General features: G+C 33.4%; 1 long non-coding RNA gene across 1 annotated transcript; it reads right to left on the bottom strand.

Moving 5' to 3' along the window:
• Positions 1-9,930: 9,930 nt before the first annotated feature.
• LOC111832094 lies at positions 9,931-10,327 on the bottom strand. Its single transcript, XR_002835229.1, has 2 exons — positions 10,251-10,327; positions 9,931-10,147 (listed from the first exon to the last, which is right to left on the bottom strand). It is a non-coding gene; the product is annotated as an uncharacterized LOC111832094 (long non-coding RNA).
• Positions 10,328-17,460: the final 7,133 nt, after the last annotated feature.

Here is a 17,460-nt window from a genome sequence, read left to right as displayed (position 1 = left end):
AAACCTCTGTCCCGCAAGCGTTTGCGGTTACGGGCGGTTGCGATTGGTTTAAAAAAGGAAAGTATCTTAAAATGGAAAATCTGTAAACTGAAATATATATTATCAAATACTAAATATATTCACATTAATTCTCAAACAAAAATCATTCTCTAAATTTATTTTTCCACTATTTCTAATTTTTTGTTTTTCACTATAATTTTTTTTTTAACATTTAAATAATTATTTAGTATTTATATTTAGTAGTTATTTATGGTTTTATTATTATTAATCATGTCTAAAATTTTTATAATTTTTCATAAATATATTCTACTAAAACATATATTTGTTTTAAAATAACTATTTATCAATAATCATTAACTAATAAGAATATTTATTAGTTATCTATCATATTCATTTTTTCAATATATTATTAAGTACTTAAAATAATTATTAAGTAATAAAGCTTTTTATTAGTTAAATAATTATTAATTATTAATATATTCATTTTTCAATAGTTCAAAACGCATAATAACGCTCGAAACCGCAACTGCCAGCTTTCGCAAACTTTCGCAACCGTAACCACAGCCGTTGTGTTTAGTAAAAGTCATAATCCTACCATGTGTTTATAACATCTAAACCGTTTATTTATGTTATAAATATTGGTATGGTTTTAATACTTAATTTTATTTTATAAAAGTTTACTTTTACTAAACTTTTTGTCTTTATGTATCATTAATATATCTAATATTACAAACATGTAAATATAGACAGGAGTTATTGTTTATGATATTAAAAAAATTCTAATTATTTTAAAAATAACTTCATTTATTTGAAGAGAATTTTCGAGAAATACCTTTTTTAGTATACCTTTTCTCAAAAATATCATTTGTATATATCTATTTAAAAAAATACCCATGTTTAGATATGAATGACTATAAAATTTTAGTTTTATATGTTTTATAAGATACTTCTAAATAATATCACTACTGGGAGCTTCGATCCAAATAATTTATAAAGTTATTTTTAATATTAAATCGTTTTATATGGATTACAAGCTTTTTAAAAGGAAAAAATAAAGTCAGCTACACGAAGTATAATGGAATACATGACTACACACCTCAACTATAGAAATGTATAGTAAACTACATGAACTATATGTATTGCATGTCCACACATATCAACTATATGTTGACATGTAGTCACCATCACGATCATTTTATCCCGGTTCACTAGTCGTTGGAATCCGGTGTTAAGCGGCGTTGACCAAAATTTTTTTGAAAAAAACAACTTTTTTAATTTTTTAATTTTTTAAAAAGTACAAAATATTATATTTAATTATTATGGTATTAATAGTTTTTACACATTCTAATAATTTTATAATTAGTTATTTTTTCGTTTTCAATAGAAATTCAATAGAATAATTTTTACTTTACAATTTTAAAATTTCAAAATTAAACAAAAATATATTTTTTAATATATTTTTGGTCAACTTCGGTCAACATTGTTCAGCAGTGGTCAATGTCGGATTGTGACGAACGGTTGAGATGTTGAGATGTATTTCATGTGTAGTTAGGTATACATTTCAATAGTTGAGATGTGTAGTCATGTATGTTGTTATACTTCGTGTACCTGGTTATCTTTTGTCGTTTTTAAAATGTTTTTATACGGTATTTATGAAAGATATATAAATATAATTTGTATCTATATTATTTTTTTTTCAAGCTTTTTGTGCAAATTTTAATGCCTGCATTTATGATACCCTTTTCTACAAGTACCCTCTCTAGGTGTCTATTTTAAAAAATGTCCTCTTCAATGTACTAAATGACTAAATCACCCTTTTAGTATAATCCATAATGAAGAAATGAATATTCTTTCCAACAAAAAGTGAAACGTGAAACGTGAGACGTGGAGATGTGGGATGTGAAACGTGAGACGTGGGCCTGGGCCTTACACCATAGTCAAAAGTTACACATTTTTTTTCTTTCTAACTTGTTTATATCCCACATCCGCTAGAAGAGTAAAACGTAGTCACCTCTCTCTTTATAAAATAATGCTTACATTTCGCTGTCCAAGTAAAGTGTAAGGGCTTTTAAAAATTATTCAAAGGCCAACAAGTGAGTTTCTTAGTTATTGTGGATCCATTTCCGCATCCGGATATCCGTAAATATCTAAGGATTTGGTCGGATATTTGTAGTTAACGGAGTCGGATCCGGATAGTGAAAACACATATCTGGCGGATACGGATACGGTTCCGGATATACTCAAAAACCCCGGATTTCCGGATCCGTCATAGCCCTAGTAAACATTTATAAAACCATTTAAAAGTTCTTTAAAAATCCTTGTAATATTTTAAAAGTCATCCAAAACCTTTAAAAACTTTAGTAAACCTTTGTAAATCATTTTATACTCCCTCTGTTTCATTATAAGTGATGTTTTAGCCAAATTTTTCTGTTTCAGTATAAGTGATGTTTTCAATTTCCTATGCAAAAATTTAATGTATTTAATTTTTTTGACCAATTATATTTTACATCATATTTTCTTATTGGTTGAATTCACATTAGTTAATGGTGTTTTTATGGAAAATGGGTATGTTATATGTTTTATTATTTAGTGTGCCAAAACCTTAAACATCACTTATAATGAAACAGAGGGAGTGACATTTATAAACACTTGTAAATCCCTTTAAACCCCTTATAACCGTGGTAAATCTTTTAATAAAAACTTTTGTAAACTTCTAAAATCCTTTAAAAATCCTTCTAAATCCTTAAAATATCATTTTAACGTCCTTGAATGCTTTTAAAAACCTTTCTAAACTTCTAAAACCCTTTAAAACCCTTTGTAAATCCTTTAAAACTATTTTTTAATCTTTGTAATATATTAAAAAATCCTTGTAAATCATTTGATAACATTTATAAAAACTTGTAAATCCCTTTAAACCCCTTATAACCGTGGTAAATCCTTTAATAAAAACTTTTGTAAACTTCTAAAACCCTTTAAAATCCTTGTAAATCCTTAAAATGCCATTTTACGTCCTTGAATGCTTTTGAAAACCTTTGTAAACTTCTAAAACCCTTTAAAACCCCTTATAAATCCTTTAAAACTATTTTTTAATCTTTGTAAATATCTTAAAAAATCCTTGAATATCCTTTTAAAACCATTTTTAAATCCTTGTAAATGCCATTAAAAACACTTTTAAATCCTTTTAAAAACCATTTAAAATCCTTGAAAATTTTGAAAACCATTTGAAAATCTTTTATAAATCCTTGTAAATCCTTTAAAAACAGATATAAACTTATAAAACTTTTAAATCTTTTAAATGTTTGAAAACTACTGTAAATCTTTTAAAACTCATTCAAAAACCTTTGTAAGCTTCTAAAACCCTTTAAAAACCATTACAAATTTTTTAAAAACCATTTAAAAATTCTTGTAAATCCCTTTAAAACCCCTCGTAAATCCATTAAAATACCTTTTAAAAATCCTTGTAAATCTTTTTAAAAATTTGGTGGGAAACATTTAGTAAAATTTTGTGTGGAAAGTTTTTTGGCGAGAAAATTTTGTCGGAAATTTTTAGGGGGAAAAGTTTTGTCGGAAAATGTTTTGGCGGGAAATTTTTGGGGGGAAAGTTTTGGCGAAAATTTTTTTGGAAAGAATATTTTTTTGGATGGAATACTCTTTTGGATGGAATATTCTTTTGGATGGAATATTCTTTCAAATAGGGGTAAAATGGTCATTAAAATTTAAGATATGGAAAAATTGTAAATGACAAAAAACTAATTTTTAAGTATCATAAAAAGGTCATTAGTAAGAATTTTTCTGCATTTATTGCAACAATATTTTATTTCTTTTTACTTGAAAACTAATTTTGTTTTTTTTTACTTAAAAAATATTTATGTTGGGTGTAAGTTTCGATCTCAGAACATGTTGATAAGCAACCCCTTTATCAACCCCTTTATCAATTAAAAAAATTAATATTTTAGTATTATTACTTAAATATATTTATATGTCTGAAAACTTGTATCTGAAATTTTACCTGATTTAACGATTGGTGACATATGTGGTCAAATCAATTTTTAAAATCTCTCCGCATTTTCTGAAACTTGGGTGTCACAATTCACTCCCACTAACAGATTGAGACGCCCGTGTCCCTGTTTTTTGTTGGGAGGTGGGGGAGGGGGGGTGTCAGTTGACACGAAGGAAGGGTGTCAATCTACACTACTTTTCTGGACGGTTAACCGGTTCAATTCTGTTATTGATCGGTTTGGTGCAATTTAGGGAAAAATCTTAAACACCATTTAAAACTCGTGGAGCTGCCTACTTTCTCCTCTAGTGTTGTCGCTTCTAGAGAAAAAGTGAGAGTGATTTTGGCTTGATTTTTGTTCATGTAATCCTAAGAGAGGTTTGAAAAGGGCTTCTAGAGGTTTTTGTGGCTGTTTCTTGTAAGTTCTAGCAAGGAGAAGAAGAGATATGTGGCTGTTGGTGCAGGAGGGTTCTAATCTTGCTTGTTATTCCTATTTTCATCTTCCAATCATCCCAAATCAAAGGTGAGTGTGTAACCATGTAAAACTACCCAGCTCATTACTCTTTCCATTTAATTCATTAAATAATACACCGTAATTAATACTTAACTAAACCGAGTTAAACTAACTCGCAAACAACAACAGAGAGTCTAAAGCAATAATTCAATAAACCATTAACCATCCATCAATCAAACAAAAACAATAACCAGCAAGCATTGCATGTTTCTAATCCAAGGTTCTAGAAATAGATAATTTAAAAAATAATCATAAAACACCAAATATGAACTCTAGATTATCACCCTCGTCCTCACCTTAATTCCACGATCAGACTTTCTCTTTACCTCCATCATAAACATAATGAGATGTGTGAGAAATATCACAAATACTCAGTGAAGCAATCCTCATATCTACTGGGATATACACAAGCATAACAAAAAAAACCAACATGCATAAGATTACCCAAACAAACAAACCATGAATAAAAAGACATGGATTACTCGTTGTCCAGAACTGATGTCGATCGACACCCACAACTGGTGTCAATCATCACCCTCGACATCAATCAACAGTGTCGACCGACACCCGTCTGGTGTCAATCGTCATTCGCACGCGCCATTGATGGTGTCAACTGACCTCCGCATCAACCTTGAAATTGCATATCTACTCTCCTGGGAACGATTCCACACCCTTCCAAGGTTTCAACACAAACCTTAACACTCTAACATGCAATCGTAGAAACCAAACCACATAAAAACTGAGACAGAAATAATTTCTAGCCATATAAACAATCAAACACATATCATAGAGACATAATATGCTCATATCAGCCGTCACGCACCCACCTTTGGAAGGATTGAAAGGATACTAAAAAAAGTGAAGAGACAGCATAAACATGATCCTCCACATCTACACCACAACCACGGATCTCTACAAATTCTTGCTTACGACACCAACTCTCAAGTTCTCTCTCTTTCACAACTCACAGAAAGCGGCAAAAGAAGAGAAAATTAACCCAAAAGAGTGGTTGCTAGAGTTTAAACACGACCTAGGGTTTCGTCCCAAATAAATTCAAGTTAAATCAACGATTAAAACCGTCTAAACCAAAATTGATGGTGTCGATCGACACCCTCCCTTGATGTCGATCGACAATATCCCCTAAACAGGACACGGGTGTTACACCATAACTTATCTAAGCTTGTGAATCATAAAGCAAAATGAAGTACGTCACTTGACCAAATCCGGAGTACAAGATATGGAATCGACAAGATAGTCTAATCTCAGTGCTTTACTTTGTGTTATATCCATCTCTGTTCAACTGCTGCTCTCCAACACCAACACGTCCGCTGAGATCTGGGAGACACTAACGGAGATCTATGCGAATCCAAGCCGTTCACACGTCCAATAAGTGAAGCAGCAAATAATGGCGTGGAAGAAAGGAGACAAGACCGTGGAAGAGTATTTTCTCGGTCTCCCTACTTGCTTTGATCAATTGAAACATCTCGGAAAACCAATGGAACCAGAGGATCAGATTGAAAATATTTTAGGCGGCCTTCCTAAAGAATACATACGTGTCGCAAAACAGATTAAAGGACGTGAGCGTTGTCCTTCCTGAAGAATACAGACGTCTCGCAGAACAGATTGAAGGACGTGAGCGTTGTCCTTCTTTACATGATGAAATCAAGTTAAAGACCCTCGTCGAGTCTTCTCCATTGCTTCCAGCGTCTACTAATGCTGTTCAATAACGTAGGATGTATGGTCAAGGTCGTGGTAATCAGAACTGACAACAACAAGAGCAGTATCAACCTCTTCCAAATTCCTCTCAGTCTCGGGGATATAAGGGACGTTGTCAGCTTTGTGGGGTGCATGGACATAGCGCACGACACTGCTCATAACTTCAGCTTTCCGGAGCTCAGTTCGCCCCCTTTTCTCAATCGTCTATGTCACCGGTTCAATGGCAGCCATGAGGTTATATGGCTACGACCATGTCTCCAAATGCAAACAAAAACTGGCTTATTAATACGGGTGTGACGCATCATATCACTACGGATTTGAATAACCTCGCTCTTCATCAGCTCTATAGGGGAGGTGAAGAAGTTACCATTGCGGATGGCTCCGGTCTCAAGATAGCGCAAACGGGTTTCACTTTTCTTCCTACTTCCACTAACCTTATATCCGTTTACCGTTTGTGCAATGCTAATCACGTATCTGTGGAATTCTTTCCTGCTCATTTTCAGGCAAAGGATCTCAGAACGGGGGACCGGTTACTCCAAGGGAGAACTAAGAACGAGTTGTACGAGTGGCAGTTTTAAAAAATCAAACCATCTCCTCTCTATTTGCTTCCCCCTCACCAAAAGCTTCACTTCCTTCATGGCATTCAAGACTTGGCCATCCTTCTCCACGTATTTTAAAAACAATTTTTCGCATTTTTATTTACCATGTTCTAAGTCAGCAAATAAAATTTTCCCTTGTTCTCATTGTCTTATCAATAAAAGCCACAAAACCACTTCAATATCACCAAACCCAAGAACAAACTCACACTATCCGCTATAACCACCAAAACATCCATTCCCACTACCGTAACTCAAGCTATGCGAGATGAGAAGTGGTGCCATGCAATGGGAGAGGAGATGAATGCAAAAATTCGGAATCATACGTTTGATCTGGTTCCTCCAAAACTGGATCAAAATGTTATTCCCACCAAATGGATTTATACACTAAAGTATTTACCTAATGGTTTGCTTGACAGGTACAAAGCTAGATTGGTCGCACGGGGGTTGAATCAACAGTATGGTATTGACTATCAAGAGACGTTCAGCCCGGTCGTCAAGTCAATCACCATACGAACAGTTCTCCAATTGGCAGTAACTCAGTCTTGGCGTATAAGGGAGCTTCATGTGAATAATAAGTTTCTTCATGGCACTCTTAAAGAAGAAGGTAACGCATCCCCTGGGATTTGTAGATAAGGATCACCCTCATTATGTTTGTCGCCTCAACAAAGCTCTCTATCGTCTTAAACAAGCACCAAGGGCGTGGTACCAAGAGTTGAAGACATATCTCATCCGTATGGGATTTTATAATTCTCTCGCGGACACCTCTTTCTTCATCTACATCTGAGGTAAAAATATTCTCTATACGCTGGTCTATGTTGATGATATAATTGTTACCGGCAGCAACAATTCATTCATTGATAGCTTAATCGAGTTTCTTGCTCATCGGATTTCTTTAAAAGAGCCAACGGATTTGCGATATTTTCTTGGTTTTGAGGTGACTCGTACGCGCAAAGCGCACTCACATGCTTAATGTGAATCTGTTCTCAACGTCTATGTCCCCTTCAACCGTTTTGACACTAGATACCGGTACTCTATATGATAAACCTGCGGATATAGTATGGTCGTTGGGAGTCTTCAATACCTGACATTGCCTTTGCTATGAACCTGTTATCACAATTTATGCATGCTCCGACTGACGTTCATTGGCAGGCCGCAAAGAGAGTACTTTGCTATTTAGCTGGGACGATCTCACATGGAATTTTTCTTCATGCTAAGACACCACTATCTCTTCTCTAATGCAACTTGGGGAGGTGATAAGACCAACATGATCTCGACCAACGCATATATTATCTACTTTTGTACAATTCCGATTGCATGGTCTTCTCGGAAACAAAAAGGTGTCTCTCGTTCGTCCACGGAAAATGAGTATCAAGCAGTGACGAATGCGACAGCCAAGCTCATATGGATTCTCTCTCTTCTTACAAAACTTGGTGTCAAGTTAACAGTTGCTCCGGTGCTATATTGTGATAACATAGGAGCTACATATATGTCCACTAATCATGTGTTTCATTCGTGTATGAAGCATATGGCCATTGATTATCACTTTGTTCGGGTGCAGGTTCAGTTCGGTGCACTACGAGTGGTTCATATATCAACGGACGATCAACTCGCATATGCACTCACCAAACCACTCGCCCTAAGTCCAAAGGATTCTTTCACAAGATTGGAGTGACTCAAGCCCCTCCATCTTGAAGGGGTGTATAGGAGATATATTTGTAAAGGATACTTAAGTCAATAGCATAGTATATAGTAGCCCTAATCTCTCTTGTATCACTTATATATAATGTACTCTCACTACCTAATAAAATCATTCAGCCTCTTATCTTATAAATTAGACCCCAGACATTTTAGTACCTACCTAATGTTTGATGAAATGTGTGATTAACTAATTCTAGAGATATTCTTGCCTAGCCTAAGATATTGGATGTTTAAGAAGGATATTGACATTAATGAGTTGTTTTTAATGCATGTTTAATGCATGTTTCATCAAAGAGATTGGAGAATAGGAAGTGACTTAAACTTGATTGTTTTTGCCAAGAGATTGGATTAACTAGTTTTATTAGTTCCTTGTCTAGGGATTAGCTTGTTTGCAGTTTGTTAAAAACGTTAAGTAGAATAATAGACTCCACCTACATCAATAACCTCATCCTCAAGATCTTTTATTCCATTTGTGTTATATGTTTACTTGTTACTTGCATGTTCAGTCTTGTTGGTGGTATTAATAGTTCTTTCGTTATAGCCTATGCATGATAGTCTATGCTCTGTAACTTTTTTCTCTTTTATGACGTTGTGTTCACCTAAGCTATTAGACAACAAAACCTTTTCTGCTTGGCTTGACGTAGTTATCTCTGATAATATCTTTATTGCTAGCATCACACCTAATTAGATTGATACCTATAGTACTCCAATGACATGATAGTAATCTAGAATAATTTATAAAGTAAAGACTAGTACAATTTGGCGACTACTTGGTGTCGAGAGACACCTACCATTGTATCAACACCCATACCGAAATCCCAAATGTTGGTTCACGGGTGTTACAATTATCCTCCATTAACATAGATTCGATCTCGAATATAACATCACAATCCAACCAAAATGAGCTCCAACTATCATCCAATTATTATACCTAATTCTTAGGTAAACCTAAACTCATACTAATGATTTATTTAAACATTTTTTCATAAATCCTTATAACCAAAAAAAAATATATACGATTAACATTCCTACAAACTTTTAACAAACGTATCCACATCTAATAAACAAACTATGAATAAAGAGCTCCTCCGCACATATGTTCAAGTATTGACCCTTTTTCGGCTTTTCTTTTGTTCAAGTATTGACCTATTTATTATAAATGTAAAATTTATGTTCCTTATGTATCTTGAATACTCATATAAATTTAACAATCAAACTTTAATTTTCTTGGTAATGCAAGTAAAATTAGTTAAATGATGACATGTTGATGTTGAGATGGTTGAAAGGAAAGTTAGAAAAGCTAACTAAGTAAAATTAGTTTTATATTTTATTATTTAACGAAGAATATTTATTGATAAAAAAATTAAATTTTTTAGAACAAATAGAAATATATATTATTTGTTAAATTAGCCAAGAAGAAATTATAATTAGCAATTTAGCATACACAAACACATTGTACGATAAATGGATTAGGGGCACATATCACATGACACCCTTCCTTACAGTGAAGACTTTGTGGTTTCGGAACCGGTGATAAAGCTTCATGATGCAACAAATCTTGAATACTTTTGTCGAGTAATAAACGTTTTCCATCAACATTTTGAACCGTTATGAGACTCATCACTGTAAAAAAAAATTGAAATATTATTGTATAAGAAAACAAAAACAAAAAAACAAAATTGGTATGTACACTTATCTTTTTCATACACAGGAAATATGAACTTACCGGATATAAAAACTAAAAATGTAGCAAAATCAGACTTCATTGATATATTCTCAATTTTTTTAGATGTTGAAAATATATGAACTTTGGAAACGTTTTTATAGAATGAATAAATATTGTAACAATTAAATGTCTTCTCAAATTAATAAAAAAAACAAAGACAATAATGAAGCATATTTATAATGAGTTTTGAATAATTTAAATAAAAAAATAAATAACACCATATATTGACATAAGGTCTAAAAATTTAATTCATTTAACTAAATAAAATAATTTTCTTTATTGAGCTTTCTTAATTCCAGCAAAGTATGATGGTCTAAAATATAATCAAAATCTCTATAAATTAATAACATTATAAGTCCTAATTAGGAAAATGATATTTTACTTATTGATAGTGATGTAAATCAATATACATTAATTTATAATTTATAAAAGTTCTATCCCAAATATGAGATTGAATTGATTTAAATAAATAAATGATAATGGTGTAAAATATAATCAAAATCTATATAAAATAATAACATTATAAGTCCTAATTAGTAAAATGATATTTTACTTATTGATAGTGATGTAAATCAATATACATTAATTTATAATTTATAAAACTTATATCCCAAATATGAGATTGAACTGATTTAAATAAATAAATGATTTCGTTGTTATAAATTGCACAATTTTAGATCTGAAAACTAAATGATGTTTTAAAAAATATTGATAATAATAACAAAAACAGTAAATGAATGAATATAAACGATATGCATAAATTTAATTATCTCAGCTTTCATATTTTCATAACCTAACTATAAGATTATAAATTAAAAATAGTTTATATAAAGATATTGAAAACTACAAAATATATTGGGAAAAATGCCATAAAAATCCTAGAGAGTACAATTTCGTTGATTTAAATCCCGAACTCTTTGACTGTTGATTTAAATCACAAACTTTCTGTTGACTCTATCTTTAATATGAAACTTTCGTTGACTTTGCCAATTTAGGCACATCTTTAAATGGTCAAACGGAGCAATTAAACGGGGTTAAATGTCGTTAACGAAATCCGTCAAATACAAAATGACACCAATTTTAACATAACCCAAACACTAAAACAATTAAACTTTTCCACAAACACCAGCAGTCAATTTGACGGTCCGACCGAATAGTAATCGTTTAAATTCGAGTTGAACCAACTTACCAAATCAGATATCTTCTAAGTTAGGAAATACATTACTTGATAATTTAGTTAGCTGATACATTACGTGATAAATTATTTAGCTGGTAATTTAGTTAGATTATATACAGTACTTGATAATTTAGTTAGATAATTTATATGGCACATTTAACACAACTTAAATTGTAAAATATTTCACATTCATAGCGGTTCGCCACTGGGGCATTAAAGCATTTCGTTCCACAAGTGGATGGGTCACATCCCACCTTGATAATTACACATTATATTATTTTACGATAGAAAATAAAACACTTCTTAGGAGGTAGATCCACTGTTTACACAACCCAAAATATCCACCGCTTGTTGCTCCTGGTAGTCTTCTTATCCGGGGCTGCCGCTAATAAGTTATTATTATACGCCAAAAAACAGATGTGACAATTGTGTCTTATATTTCATAAATTGCAGTTATAAGTCGAGAGTTAACAAAATTATCTTAGTCTCTAGGGGTGTTTAAGCTTTGATTTCAATAGATCCCTTCTTGATTAGAGATTTAATAGCTAGTTCTACCTTAATCATGTGAGATTAGGTCTAAGACATTTCAGCACCCAAAAGGTGTTTGATGAAATGTTCAAACCACTAATGCCAGAGATTTACTTGCTTAACCTAAGAGATTAGTTGCTTTAAGGAGTAAATTGACATTAATGAGCTTGATCTTTATGCCTATCTATTGTATGTTTCATCAATGAGAATTGAGATTAGGAAGTGCTTTAGATTTGATAATATTTGCCAAGATATTGGATTGATTATTTTAAGTGGTTCATTGTCTAGGCTTAGATCTATTTGAGCATGTTAAGCACCCCGATGAGATTAAGAGGATTCATTAACCAATTAACCCCATCCTTGAGACTTTTATTCATCTGATTGTTTACTTGCTTTTCATTTTTGCTTTAATTCTGCTTCTGTAGTTCTTGCTTGCTTTAGTATTGTTCTTAGATACTTAGTTTCATTCTGTCATTTACGTTTACGCATTTGAATTGATAAACCAAACTGTTAATTGCTTGGCTTAACTTGTTAGCTTTTGTTGCATCCTGCTTGTTTACATCTCACCCAAATTGGATCGATAAACCCTTTGTAATCATTGCACTGGGGAGATTAAAATCCTAAGGTTAAAAACCTAAGTATCATAGCTCATTGGATCTTGGTCATCTTTCCACCACGACAAACCTGTCCGCATTAGCTTGTCAATCATAGATGTGGATGCCTGCTTGTGAAAATCTCATAGAGCATCTACGCTACACATATGGTGGAGCTCTGATTTCATAATGGTCACTATCTGCCATTTTAGTTGCATACACGTGCGACAGGCATGTATGGCTGATGAAGTGGAACTTACGCCTGATGGCGTGAATCGCCATTTTTGTCGTGTAGTCCTTCTTCGCCAGGTTCATCAAAGTATTGTGGCGCCTCGCGGTCATATAGCACTGTCGGCACTGGAGCATCCCTGATTTTCAACATCCGTTCAGCGTAAACCCACAATCCTGAACCCTTCCATAACCGTGGGGTTTCCCACATTCCCCTCATGTTGATGTATGGTAGAAGTTGTTGCCCCCCCCCCCCTTGTGTGTCCCCAAGGTCTCTGCCTCGGCTACGAGGAGAGGGGCGACTAGTTTGGTACCTAAATGGCAAATGACTTTTATTAGTCGCTAACATCATCACACCAATTAAAAAATAATAGGTGGGAAAAACAATTTTGTTGTTTGCTAAAATGTAAATTATCATCATTAAATATGTTTCCTCTATCCTTACCCATTATCATCCATCTCATGTAAGTCTGGTGGTGTGCATATCGGTCCATCTGCGTCCGTAAAATAGGATGACATAATGTTGTCTCCTACAAGAACGTGTTTTAAACGTTTTAACAACGCCATATATAATTAACATATCGCACTAACATGTTATCAAATAACGTAAAACTTAAAGTCTGAGTCGATTAACTCTTCAGATTGAGCGACGTTGTCGTTGTCTGTGTAGGTGGTGTGTCATTGTACGAGCTTGTTAATGACAACAAAAAACAAGTAGTTGATTGGTTGTATCCGTAATTGGTACCGGTTGGCCTAAATGGAGACCTACGTTGGCTGGACCTGCTGTATGACACTCCTCACCAAAGTCGAGCTGTCTAGCTACACCTTGTCCCCAAGCCGACGCGACCCGACTCACATCCTCTGTATTGTTTTGGTGAGCGGTGATTTCCCTCAAAATGGCAGTTGTGTAGTTTTTGCGCCATTCTTCGAACACGAAATCTAACTCCTTAACCAGCTGTTGATTTCCTTGATCGGCAGCACTTGGTCTGCCCGCTGCTACGTCGTCATCAACTTTTGCCTTGCCCTTGTCCGCAGCTGATAACCTAGCTCTCGGTGACGATCTTGAAAATGCTTCTATTATTGTTTCCATCACCTCAGCAGATGTTTGATGCCTTACATGGGGTTGAGGTGTTTTGTCTTCAACTGCCTCCCGGATCTCGAGGTTTCGTGTTAACATTTTTGTTAACGTTGTATTCCAGATAGACTGTGTTTCCGTGGTATTCCAATACTTATCCGATATCTCCTTCGGGTCATTGCTCCCATACAAGATTACTTCGGTAGAAGTTAACATTTTTTTATTTGTCTGACTTCATGACCCTAACCCGCAGATGGACCTCTTCCAGATCCGCCCTTATGCCCATGAAAAAGTCATATTTTTGTCATCCATGATATCTATTGGGTATGCTTGTTTCCACTCAGGACCCATCATCCATTGTGGCCATTGTTAAGTAAGCTCGATATCATTGTCATCTCTTAGACCCATACGCTCCTTTACCGCACTAACAACTGTAGCAAAACTATCAGTCGCTCAAAGCCGCACAGCCAAAGTGAAGCCATCCATGAATGTAACATGCTTGTAGTTCCCATCGGCGTCCCTTTTCCACTATCCCCTAACCAAACGAACGATCATAGTCATAATTCTTCTTGCAACATGATAATCGTTAAATTAAAAGTTAGCAGACATCAAAAACTTTAAAAACTATTACAGCGAACACATGACGAGCTTTGGTGCATTTATGTGAGATTCTGTCATTAATACCCACCTGAGTATTGCAGATGCGTCTTCTGGGTATTCCTTACTAAAAATTCTCTCCTTCTTTAATTGTTTTGTGTCTTGTTGTAGAGCAACAACACTAAACGCTAATAAATAGGCTAAATTTTTTTTTCATTTCTTGTAACAACAAGTTAAGTAGTGTGTATAATTATTAGATTTCTGCTGCACAATCTTATTTGCAGAATCTTACTTCAGAGGCGTGTGTCAGGTGGCGCAAAATTGGCAGCCATTTAATGCTCTACTTGCCCCGACAAACAGCACATGCGAGGAGTAGGGCTTTTATTGTAATATTGACAGCTTCACTTTATAGTTGACTTAATTTCTTCACTTGCATGGCTACAGAGCTAATTATCCTCTTTTTTTTCTTTCTTTTTTTTTTTTCTTTTTTTTTTCTATAATAAAATCAAAAAATCCCAAATGGGCTGCGCCAGGCCTTACACAATTGAGATCCAATAAGCAAAAGAAAACGACAAAAGTTTCGGTGAAAAACGGAGAACTCTGAACCTGCTGATCGCCGGAGGCAAAGTGACCGGAGCCTGAAATCCGGCGGGCTCAAGAATCACGGCTTTGTGGCCACGACGAAGTATCAAAGACCAAGACAAAAGAGACCGGTTTCCGCCGATGTCCCCTTTCCTTCGTTGCACCAAACCCACCACAAGTCTCCCGGAAAGCTAGTCACCTCGACAACACGGTTCCGCGGTGGCAAATCCCGACCTAGCAATTAACCACTCTCAGAACTAACCTTCTCCTTCCTTCACCAAAGTTCACCGAGATCCGAGCAGACTCCTCCTCGATCTGGACGGAGAGATGCTAAACACGGCAGATACAGAAGACGGTGGCTCAATCAACCCTCTGAATCCAAGACCCCGCATCAGCCATCTAAGATCATACAGATCTACCGTTAACTCCCACGTCAAAACGCGAAACCCTCCTAAATCTCACCAACTTCCGCCGTTGTCGCAGCCCATAGAAGAAACGGCCGAGCCAAGAAGAACTCTGAAGCATCCCCGCCGTCTTCAAAACGGAAACCACGACTACAAAGAACTCCAACCGCACCACCACAGCCACCACAACATCGATGAGGATACCACACCACCGCTGACAGAGAAGAGGATCAGCTCACTCATGAATCTTAATTGATTGACCATGGCCAGAGATGAAGATCTGATCGGAAAAAGAGAAAGGGAAAAGAAAAAAACTTAGATCTAAAATTTGCCCGCAAGAGAGAGAGAAGCGCTAATACCAATGCAACGATTGTGCCCGGTTCTTCTTCTTTATCAAAGTTGTTGTTCGCAATCGATGTAGCTAATTATCCTCTCGACAAGATATTTACGTTTCTAGCATCCTACTTTGAAAAGGATAGAAAAAAAAAATAACAATTGATACTATAAAAAGGAACTAAGCTTGAGTTATTAGAAGAAACACTAATAAATCATCTTATGTATTAATATATATACTAGATTTTAACCCGTGGTATACCGCGGGACGATATTTAAAAATATATTCTTTTATTAATTTTGTTTGGTATATAAGATTGTACTACTGTATTTTAATTCTTATTTCTAACTTAAGCCGTGAAATATTGCATAAAATATATTTTTTATATAATCGTAATTTGACCAACTTAATTAAATAATTTTAGTGTTCAAAATAATGAAATAGTGTTTGCATAACATCTTTCGTTTAAATACTCTAGTTTTAGAATAAATTATTTTTTTATTTTTACTATAGTAGACAACCTGTAAAAACATCTAGAATCATAATTATGTAAATTATAACTCATTCAATCACATGATCCGTACTACAAAATTATCAATAATACTTTAGTACATATTTTTTTTTTTGTATCGATTGAGTAATATATGTCCGTTTTCAGTAATTCAAATTATAACATATTCGGAAAAAAAAATTTTATTATACATATGTTTTATGTAATAATATAATTTAAAGCAAATAAGATCATAAAAATATATTGGAGAAATATTTGATTTAGAGAGCTTTTAGGAATTTGTGTTAAATGTAACAAATATTGATTTCCAGTTTTGCAATTTTATTATAATTTAATTACAAAATTTATCTTAATTTTTGTTATTCTTTCAAATTGAAAGGGTTTATGATTGCAAAATAATACAAAATAAAAGTTTACTTTCCAAAAATTACTCCTATATTTTGTGATGTCAGAAATAATTCATAAATCCAAAAAGACGCAGTTAATTTTGGTTTATGATTTTGCAATCTCCTTGTAAAAATCACTTTTATGTATCAAGATATTTAGAAAATATAATAAAATAATAGTAGCAGATAACTACTATATATTTAACTCTATCCATATGATCTATAACAAATTTACCATAATTATTTTCATCATTATCGTTTTCAACTTTAAATATATACATATAAATAAATTTAATAACTTATTTTTGATTCAGGATTATATGTAATATCATATATAAATAAAGCTCGTTATTTCAATAATTTATTTTGTTATTAGTAAAGTAAATTTTTAATTTATATGTTGATACATTTGTATCTATACTATTAAAAGGGAAGCATTTTGTATAAGTCAATCATAGTTTATACAATCAAAAAAGTAAAACAAAACCAAACTATTTTTAAGAAAACTACATAACTAAAATAATAGAAACTTTAGCTAAATTATAGCAAACAATTTTAGATAGAAACAATTTTAGAAAACTCATAAAATTAAATGAACCTTCATCCACGAAATTTTGGGTTTAATAAATAATATAATCAGTCTTAAAAATAGATTCCTAATATATAGCAAACAATTTATTCATTAGTTTAGATTCATCAAATCACGATTAATTTTGTTTCCTAAACCAAAAAATCATACCTAACAATTTCGAAATTAAAAACTATAATAAACATTAATAACTAAATTTAAACAAT

Source organism: Capsella rubella, unplaced genomic scaffold (genome assembly GCF_000375325.1).
Source record: "Capsella rubella cultivar Monte Gargano unplaced genomic scaffold, Caprub1_0 scaffold_2, whole genome shotgun sequence".
In the NCBI taxonomy this organism is placed as follows: domain Eukaryota; kingdom Viridiplantae; phylum Streptophyta; class Magnoliopsida; order Brassicales; family Brassicaceae; genus Capsella; species Capsella rubella.
Note: the sequence above shows the minus strand (reverse complement) of the source record. Positions and strands in the feature narration are given on the sequence as shown.